Below are 9,994 nucleotides of genomic sequence, written 5' to 3'. Positions count from 1 at the left end.
CCCCCCCCCCCCCCTTCTCTGTTTCACTGTTGGTCTGAAAAAATCTGGTGGAATGTTGACCCTCAGCCCCTCCTTTTTCTCCCCATTGAAAAGCCATAGGGACTGTCCTGATCCAGCAGTCTTCAAGCAGAGACATTTTCAGCTGATGGCAGCTAGTTTCTTCTGTCACTCAGGTAGAAAAAGGGGAACAACTGAAAAGACCTGCAGATAAAAAAAGCTGTTGCACTCTTTAGTACTTGTTGAGGGCTCATTACTGCAAGTTTCTGTGTCTGGCAGTCTCGGTCCCTAGAAAGATCATTATAAATGCTGGGCATGTACGCAAGCAGCTCCTCAGCAGTTTCCTAAGCATGAAAATAGCAGAGTTTTTAATCTATTAACTCCACTGCAATGAAACAGTTCTGTGGAGTAACTAAACATAAGAACACAGGGCAGAAAAGGCTTTTTTCTTAAGCTTGATAACTGCACGTACAAAAACCAGATGAGTTTACCAGAATGTGGACACAATTATTCAAGACATATCAAATGTTCCTTTAAAATTTCAAGGGTTTAATTATGCATTTCGATGCTATATTAATACTTTTTGTTGGCTATTTTACAGCCATGTGCATGTCATCTGTGCCATGAGGTCTGGGGTTTTTTATGCCTACTTAGTTAAGTTCCGTGCAAGGGGGATAGATAGAAATAAGTAATTGTTAAGCTATTTAGCTGCTGACAAGATGGCTCATGTTTGCACCAAAAGTTTCAGACTGGAATAAATGACAAAATGTCCATGGGTTTTTGGAAGCCAAATGTTCAAATTTGATTCAACAATCTCAGAAGTGTTTGTATAAAAACGATGAGGGAGAGGGGAAAGGCCCTGACATGAAATAAAACTGCAGACCCTTTGCATTTCTTTGTGTGATTAACAAGTTTATTTTTATAAAGATAGTTTTTTAGTGTTCCCTTAAGATCTCATTAGGACTATTCCTAGGTTGGAAAAAAATACCTTTTTTTTTTTTTTTTAGTGGGCCTCCCAAAATGTGATAGCTTAAGTGAGAAAGACGATATAAAGTAAGACAAGCTGACTTTACAGAACCTGAAACATTGGCAAAAGACAGGGGCCATGGGAACTGCTGCCTTGGCATTGGAACCACTCCTCATAATCCACATACCAGAAAATTTTGTAAACATCAAAAGTTAAAAAAATTATTTTTTTTTACTACTTCTTATTTAAGGCACTAGGAGATTGTGAAGCTGCCTTTTTTTTTTTTTTCCCTTTCTTTTTCTTGAGTGCTCTCTAGAAAGTAGAATACTTTTTGCCATATTTGAAAAGTCTTTCAGTTTCCATCTATTTAACCACAGATTTCTTCCGAGAGGGAACAAAGATACTGTAGACAGTTTCTAGTAAATTATCCCAACTCGTCACTGACTTTTAATAGCTTAGTTTGAAATACTGTGCTCTTGTGATTGTCCTGAATATCTGTCATGACTGATTTCCTAGGAAACTCCAGTTATTAGCAGTATTGTATGTATATTCTGTAAGTAGGTTGATTTTATTTATTTTTTTCTTTTCTCCATTAAAAGCTGTTTTCTCCTTTTTTGTACCAGGATTTCAGCTTCGGTTCTCCTCTTCCCTAGTGAAACAGAACAATGAACAGACCATGACCATGCAATTTAAAAACGGATTTGATATGCTAAGACTCCAAGGGGGCAAAACCCACATAACTATGTACTTTTAGTATGTAGATAATCTATTAAAGTGAGTGAAGTTATTCAAACACTTAAAAGTGAGCATGGGTTTGTATGTTTTCCCAATTCAAGGTAATTTAATTTTTTTTCAGAGGCAGAAGTCTAAAGTAGTTTTACTTAAGTCATAATGCAACAATTCCAGATTTACATGGAGATGATTAGAGTTGGAGAATAAAATTTGACCAAAGATCAGCTTTTCACAAAAGACTTATATAACCATGTAGTATCACTATGCAAATACAATGCTAGGGAGTATTCCTACCGCAGTAAGCTGATAGCACTAATGTAGACTTTCAGCATTTAAATTAAACCCCACTAGGGTGAAAAAGGGCTGCTAACACCTTTTTTTGCTTCAAACTGAATAATTTTTTAAATCAAAGAAAACCTTCTGCATCCAAGATGTCTCTTTTGCAAGAAAATGTGAAGAAATGCGTTTTTCCATTCTCTGCCCTGATAAAGAGAAATTTCTAAATGCTCTAGAGAAGTAATGATTAAGAATTTAATATTTACATCATTACACAATAAAAGAGGTAACACTCTTTTAATGTTCTTTATTAAGATAGGTGCTGTTGTAGTACGTCAATAATAGTGAAAAGATGTTGTCAGGAACTAAGTTTTTAATGTGAAACCGGGCATTTGTGGCCAAGCCTCTGTGCTTTGCAAGCCAGCCGAAGTGTACGAGGACCCAGCTCGGTGATACACAGATAATTAGTTATAATTACATATAATGACATAACCTGTACCATGGAAGATCGGGATACTTTGGGCAATGTTACATGCTTAGGTCATTTTGCCTGTACTCCTTGGAACATCTAACTGAAAGTTAATTCCCTCATTTGATTTGAAATGGGTGTAGATAAACTTGCCTAAATTTTGTGACATCAACTGAAGTAACTAAAACCAGTTTAAATGTTGTTCACCTGTTGTTACAGACAAATACAGCAAAGACCAAAAAGTTTTGCAGAAACTATGATGCTCGGTGTTACTATATGAGCAAAATTATATTGCAGAACATCTGGGTCTTTCTGTTCCTACTAAAGGAAATGCCTCTGCTTTTCCAAAAAGCTTCCAGAGCTTGGATCCTGGAGTACTTGGGATTTCCCACTGAGTTCCTGCATGAAGGAAAGATGTGTCCAGCAACCAGAGATGTGGGGGAAAAATGCGTCTTCTGTGAGTTACCTGAAAGTGTTTGAGATGCTTGAGAAGCAATGTTTGAGGGACCAGGTGGAGACGAACAATATAAGGAAAAATAACTGTGGTGCTCTGAGTAGCTCCACAGAGTAGCTCTGAGAAGAAACCTAGGAGAGTGGGAGGAAGACAGGCTTGCATGAGCATAAAATATTTCTGAGGCTTTTGAAAGGACATGTTTTTCCCTCATTGTTCTTTGCTTGTGTTGCTTCACTTTTGTTGGGTGATGAATATAAACCAGCACACTTAGCAGTAGAACTGATTGAATTTTAGAGAGTTGGAATGTTCTCAGTTGTTAAAATTGACATTTATCACATGAAAAACTTTAACTGCTACCAAATTTTCCTATTGAAATAATTTCAATTACAAAACGCTATGTGCTGATATCTGCAGGGGAATTAATGGCATCAGCATTTTTCCTTTATGTTAAAATTGCTGTTCTTACTCCATTTCAAAAGTTCAAGTTAACAATGTTCTGGTTTTAACTTGTTTTCAATTTGAAATAAAAAATAACCTAGTCAAAATTTTCCATAAAGGCAAATCTATTTTTCAGACACTGCTGTTATCTGAATTAGGGCCAAATTCTGCGCTGAGCTTCTATTCCAGCCTTGAGGCACTGAATTTACATCTCGTTATACTGTAGACATTTATGGGATGTAATTAATTTTCTCATTTAAGAAAGAAAGAAATCCCAGGGATTTGCTCTGTGATGCTTTGAAATGAAACTCAGCTGTCACTCCGGAGAATGGTTTAGGTTGTCAGACATGATTCAGGAAACCTGGTTTGCGTTCACAGTACTAGCCATTGTAGCCTTGTGAAAGATTTGTCGTGTGTGTGCATTTGTGCGTCTCTTCTCTGATCTCAGTCAGTGCTTCATTTGGCTCATTATATTTGCTATTCTTGTAAGTTTAATTTTGTATTTATTTTGACTTTCCTTTTTCTCCCTTATTTCTGCCTTCTTTCCACAGTTGGCACATCTTGGCTTTTCTTCCTCTTCTGTACTGCCTCATGAACATATGAAGAAGGAACTGTGACATTTGTTTTTCCACACTTCTTCTTCTATCCAACTGTTTCCCTTTCCTCTCTTTGATATGTTTTCATGCTCTATTTTCTGTCTTTCCTTTATTCACCTTATTTTTTTTATTAGCCACGCTTTTTGCTGTCAGCTCCCCCCATTTTATCATTCTCTCCATCTCCTTGTAATTTCTTCTGTCTCCCTCACCATACCCTTCATCGCTGTTTGTTATACCCAACACATACTGTTGTGTAACACCCTGGCTCTTTGATGCCTGCCTCCTACCTGTACCTGGTATCCTCCTCATATGCACATCTTTCTGCAGATGTTATTAATTGCATTAGGACTTGGATGAGACGAGAGAAGGAGTTTTTCTTCTGTTCCCATAAGGATCTGGATACGCATGTGGTCTGTTTGCCATTCAGACAAGGATCAGTGTGCATTCATCATCTGCAAAGTCCATTGAATAGTCTGTGGATAGTTACAGATCATATTTTTTAACTGCTTCATACTACCGTATAATAGGATTTGATGTCTTTCATGGGTGTATCAGACCAGAATCCTCTCAGCAACATCTCTTTGTTTTTATGTTTGTGTGAAAGAAAGCAGCCTGATCTATCTTATTTCAGCACATTTATACAGAGCGAGAATGTTACACTTCTAATTTTCTTTTTCCCTCAGTTGCAAATGCTTTTATCAGGAAACCATTGCTATTCTGGAAACCTTTGCAACATGGCTTAAGGTGTTTTTGCTAACATATGAATAAGAAAGTTGAAAGCCCAGCTTAAAAAAAAATGTTGCTGATATTTACAACTGTCACTGGTTTTAGTAGGAAGAAGTTTCTCTGCTTCTGTGGCCTGTTAATATCGGCAGGTGATCTAAACATATTTGCTGAAACGACAATCAGAAGTGATCATGTCGCTTACTTCTAAGAGAAGAAGTAACGTGTCTTTGGGCAGAAATACAGTGTAAGGAGAGGAAATCCTGTCTGAGCAAAATCACATTTCCACATTTCCATACTTTGAGATTCTAATGAGATTTCTGAATCAATTTAAGTCAATAATATGTCTTATCAGACATTTTCTGATTAGAAACATTTCTATTTTTCAGGTACAGTGAGATCTGGGAATGTAAATCTGAAATAACTGTCAACTAAAAAAAAATCTTTTAATAGAAAGAACATCGGAGTGGAAATTTGCAGCTTATATACCTAACATTTTAAAAAGGGAACAGATTATTACAAGAAAATAAATCCTTATCCACACATGACAAAATGGATAAAAATAATTAATAATAGAGTAACAAAGTGTCTGAAACATCATGCTAGGATGAGGTTCAAACAATACAATCAGCTATGAAAGATTTCCTTTGCAGAAGGGCTATCATCTCAGCGATGTTTCTCATTCTCTTAAATACGAGGTCCTGATCCCCCCTGAAAATAGATCACTTGGCTAAACAGATTATATCTGATCTAGTTCTTGCTTTTGTATGGGAAAAAATGTAACAAAACTCCCAGAAATACCCCTTTATGCACACCTGATTTTGGAAGGCAGTTTAAGATCATTATTATTTCTGTGGTACATCTCTTGCTACTAGTTCTGTGGAGCTGCACTGGTATAAAATTAATGTCTTTTCTGTAATAACTCATGCAGAAGATGGGTGTATTTCAAGAACCGTCAGAGAAACCTTAGCATTTGGAGAAGTAACACATATGAACTATGCAAGAGAAATTGACCCAATTCATGCCTTTGAGTGAAATATTGTTTATAGTTGTATTACGTTTTGGTAAAATATTACTATATCAGTTCAGAAGAATGTCTTATCTTTAGGCTTCAGCTGTCTGGTATTTAATGGTTTATCTTCAAATCTGAGAAATGAAAGAATGTGATTTCACTGGAAGCTGTCAAAAGGAGTAAAATCCACACACAGCTACAGATTACTACTAGATTTGCTGTTGTGTTTATGCAACATAAAAAAGTGCCCTCATCCCTTCCCAGTCACGTTGGTATTCTATGGTCACTATTACCACAGCTTCTCTAATTCCTTTTCATTGCTAGGAAATTCATAACGTGGGTTGTCTTTCCCTCTCCTGATGATCGTAAGTCTTTCAGCCAGATTTGACCTTATCTCTTTACCCGTTGCCTAATTTTCAGAATATTGTGGCCAATATGGGATACAAGATTTTGCTTTGGAATTTAAATACTGTATTTATCAGAGAAGAGAACTATAGAGAGTATATTGAGCACTGAAATATTGAAAATATCTAAGCTTTTGGATTGTAACTAGGCACAGTGTGGACTGAAAATCTTAAAAAATTAATCCATACCATCTTTCGTTATATTTATTTAATAATGGTAATCACCCATGAACAGTTAATCCTAAACCTTTTTTTTTTTTTTTTTTTTTTTTTAGTTCTTTCATACTTAATCAGAAAAGAGTTTAACTGAAGACTAAGTATTTCAAATTTCTGTTATAAACTTGCTGGCTTGCTCCTGCTTTCATAGAAAAAAGTGGTAAAACATTATATTTTATATATATAAGTTTACTTATATATAAAATGTATATATGTGTTATATATATTTATATATATATCAGTATAAAACTTATATGTAAATGGTAAAAAAAAAGAGGATGTGTTCTTAGTTAAAAGTTTCTTCACTTGCCTGGAGAATAGAGACAGCAAGAGCAAAACAGGTAGAGGGAAGAATTAGCAATAACACAGGGAAGAAAGAGGCAATAGTGAGATCAACTTAAAGGAGGCAGACATACCTTAATTATTGCCCGTAATATTTTCTAGATATGTTACTTGTCACATCTGTTTCAGCTGTGATCACGTCTGCGATAGGTTTTCAGGACTTTACATTGTAAATATTTTAAGGGAAGGAATTACCATTAGTCTTTGAAGTACCTGCTGTATTTCTGCTCACTGCAAAACTAATACGCAGTGCATCACCACGCATCAAAATGTCAAATATATGCACTACATACATATATGCTATATATAAAATGAGGTTTGCTTCAGTATTTTACATGAAATTCTTATATTCTTTGCATTTTAAATTACAAGTTGTAATGATAGTTGTGACCAACGCATGAAAGGAAAAAAAAATTTTTTAAATGAAATAGCTAATTTACATTCCACATTCATAGCTTTGTTTATTCATGTTACAGTCACAGCATTTTTCACACCTTAAGGATTTACTGCACTTTGAGGGATGTATCGAGGCATTAAAACAGGCTGTGCTGGTGGTATCTTGGAACCTCCTCAATAAATTTTAATTGTTTTACTACATCTATTTTCTAATTAAACACAGAAAAGGATTTTTACTACCCCATAATATTAAAGTAATGTTCCCACATTTCTGTTTGTTGCAACATTTTTGCAATGGGTAGTTCTCAGTAGTGCTGCTCTGTGTTGTCAGATAAATCAGTACATTTTTTGTTGCAAAGGAATTTGAAAGGGAGGGAACAAAATCCCTTGCACAACCAGCCGTACAATAAATTTTTCTGTTTCGTTTTGTTTTGGTTTTTGTTTTCTACCGTTTAAAACTTAAAGGTATGGGAAATTAAGATTGTTGATCTAATCGCCCTACAAAAAATTGCCAGAGCTTGCCATCCTCCTTCAACAAACGGAGTGCACATTCTTACATACTTGCTAGAATTAATCTTAAAGCGTAAAAATTCTTTAGTGTTTGTGAGAGACACAAAACGGCATGCACATGGAATCAAGCATCACATTTAAAGACCTATTCATTAAATTATTCAAATATTCAGAACTCCCACCTTATTTTCTACACAAGAAAGGCAACGGACATCTGATCCTTGTTAATGCCACCAGTGTGTTTACAGGTTTCAGAATTTTATGCACATCATAAAAACATCATGTATAAATCCGAACAGATACAATGTATAATGTTTATAAATAAGAGTTTCTGGTACTGGAAGAGGGCAACAAAAAAATTTTGGAAATGGCTTAAGAAAAGAAATTTAACATTCGGTGAAATCACTGCTGAAACAGAAACAAGATTTGATTCTCCAGAATGAAGAGACTGCTTATTTCCCCCTATGATATAAAGAATTTAAGGCCAGTACAAGACAAAACAATAAAAGCAGCAAAAGTATGTTTCATATGAAAAGATATTTATAAGTCTTAACTGTCCAATCTCTAAAGGAAAACTGATAATTTAAAAAGCAGGAAGAAAACACTATCATGCCCATAAAGAAGAGTTGCCGAAATTAATATTTTCCTTTAACTAAAACTTGTCATCTCATTTTTTATTTCACAAAAACTGGTAAGTAGTTATTACCCTTCATGTTTTAACTGACCGGTGCTATTATTTTGAAAACAAATGATATATATTGATTTATGCATACATATAGGCAGAGTGTTTAAACCATAGATTTCTCTGTCCCCTGTATTTTCATTTCAGCTTGCTAAATAAGTCCATTATCACACCTACAGTTCTCGCTGGAGCTATATTTTCCTAAAATATTTTGTTTTAGTTCAGAAAAACACTAAAAAAAAAGTAATTTATGAATAATTTATGAGTAAAAGCAAAACATCCACTTAAATAACAAATAATTTACTCACGCCAGGCATGTAGCTGAGGAGAATGTACTTCCAGCCAGATTTGAAAGTCATAGCTGAGTGCTATACATTGACTGGCAGTTCTGGCTTTTCTCATTGCAAGAAATTTTACTGCAAGTCAAGTGAAGTTAATCCTGCTAAATCCTTTGATTTATGTAGAGCTCCCTAGGTAACTCAGGTTTTAAGGCCTTTCTATAGATTTATTTTTCTTAAAAAATAAACCACTGAAGAAAAGGAGGTAACTGTAAAAACTGCTGTAGCATTAAGGCATCCTGGCATTGTAGTATAGCCTAAGGGCAGCAAGGAACAGCAGGATATGCTCAATACATTTTGTTCAGCTGCATTAGAAACGAGACTCCAAACACAATATCACATACCTTTCTTATAGGCCTTCTGCTGTCTGTATTTTTACCATTCTGGTTCTTCTCATACAAATCAGAAGTTAACTTTCAACCAGTGAATTAAAGATGCGAGAGTTCTTGCTTATATTGAATATGCAAGACACGTTGGCAGGGGCGGTACTTTGAAAGGGTTATAATTTCTTTTCCTCCCTCTGCAATGCAATGTCAAATGGGACTACTGCTGTCAGTTCACGTGGTCCTTTGTACTTACAGAATAAAAATTTATACATCAGGTACACAAGACATAGGAGATCCAGTATGCAGTTCTCAAGGAGCAAGCAACTGAAAATATGTTAGTTTGTCTATGTATGGTTATGTTTCTATGGCTGTGACCTGTTGCTTTTGTGCCTTTGGTATTGGCAGCTATTAAAAGTAGAAAGCAAAGGCCTAAAGACTATATTCAGTATTGTCTTGATAGCAGGTTACAGAGCCATCACAGAGGGAAGTCTATTGGGTTGGCATTTTCCTTTTTGGAGGCATCAAGGGGCAGAACATTTGGTCTACTGGGGTTTTGAGGTTTTCCAGAAAAACACACATCCCTCAAAAACAAGGTTTCACTAACCAGATATCACATCTTCCCCAGGGGCATGAGGTCTCATGGCATCCAGATCTGTAATCCCCATTTAACCTCAGTAATGGTGGGCAACAGCACTGGAACCTTTGAGCATCCAGTGCTAAAATCAAGCCACTGAGTACTGGATTTCTGTCAAATTTGTGGGGGATTAAAAAAGGTCAGTGAGCTTTGGGGGACTGCAGAGAAGGCAGCCTTTTGCTGGCTCCTATGATGGGTTCCTTTGCCAGGAGGTTCTGATTTAGCGTCAGGATGACGTTGGCTTGTAGTACAATGTGCATCTGAGGATTTGGGGCTGCTTTTGTTTTTTCCCCTTCTACAGTTAGAAACCTCTTCCTTCCCCAACAGAAGAGCATTTCCTTCCCTCCCACCTCCAGGGCACTCACTGATCCCATATGTGCTGCAGCTCTACTCCAGCAACTTGCTCAGGAAATGGAAGAACACCAATGGCTAGGGGAAGAGGAGGGAGTGTGTAGCCTGGCTCTGGCTCCTCTTCTTTTCCC

The 9,994-nt window shown here is 36.2% G+C and overlaps 1 protein-coding gene across 2 annotated transcripts in view; it reads right to left on the bottom strand.

Annotated features, from left to right (window-relative positions):
* ASIP (agouti signaling protein) overlaps positions 1-8,979 on the bottom strand; it is a 39,049-nt gene extending 30,070 nt beyond the window's left edge. The window contains exon 1 of one of the 2 annotated variants that reach the window (XM_026862078.1): positions 8,897-8,979. The gene's annotated coding sequence lies outside the window, so the exon portion shown is untranslated. The remainder of the gene's footprint in view (positions 1-8,896) is intronic. The other variant, XM_026862080.1, reaches the window with a different exon arrangement.
* Positions 8,980-9,994: the final 1,015 nt, after the last annotated feature.

This window comes from Athene cunicularia (genome assembly GCF_003259725.1).
Source record: "Athene cunicularia isolate RWA chromosome 20 unlocalized genomic scaffold, athCun1 chr20_part1, whole genome shotgun sequence".
Classification (NCBI taxonomy): domain Eukaryota; kingdom Metazoa; phylum Chordata; class Aves; order Strigiformes; family Strigidae; genus Athene; species Athene cunicularia.
This window is presented reverse-complemented; position numbering and strand designations above follow the sequence as displayed.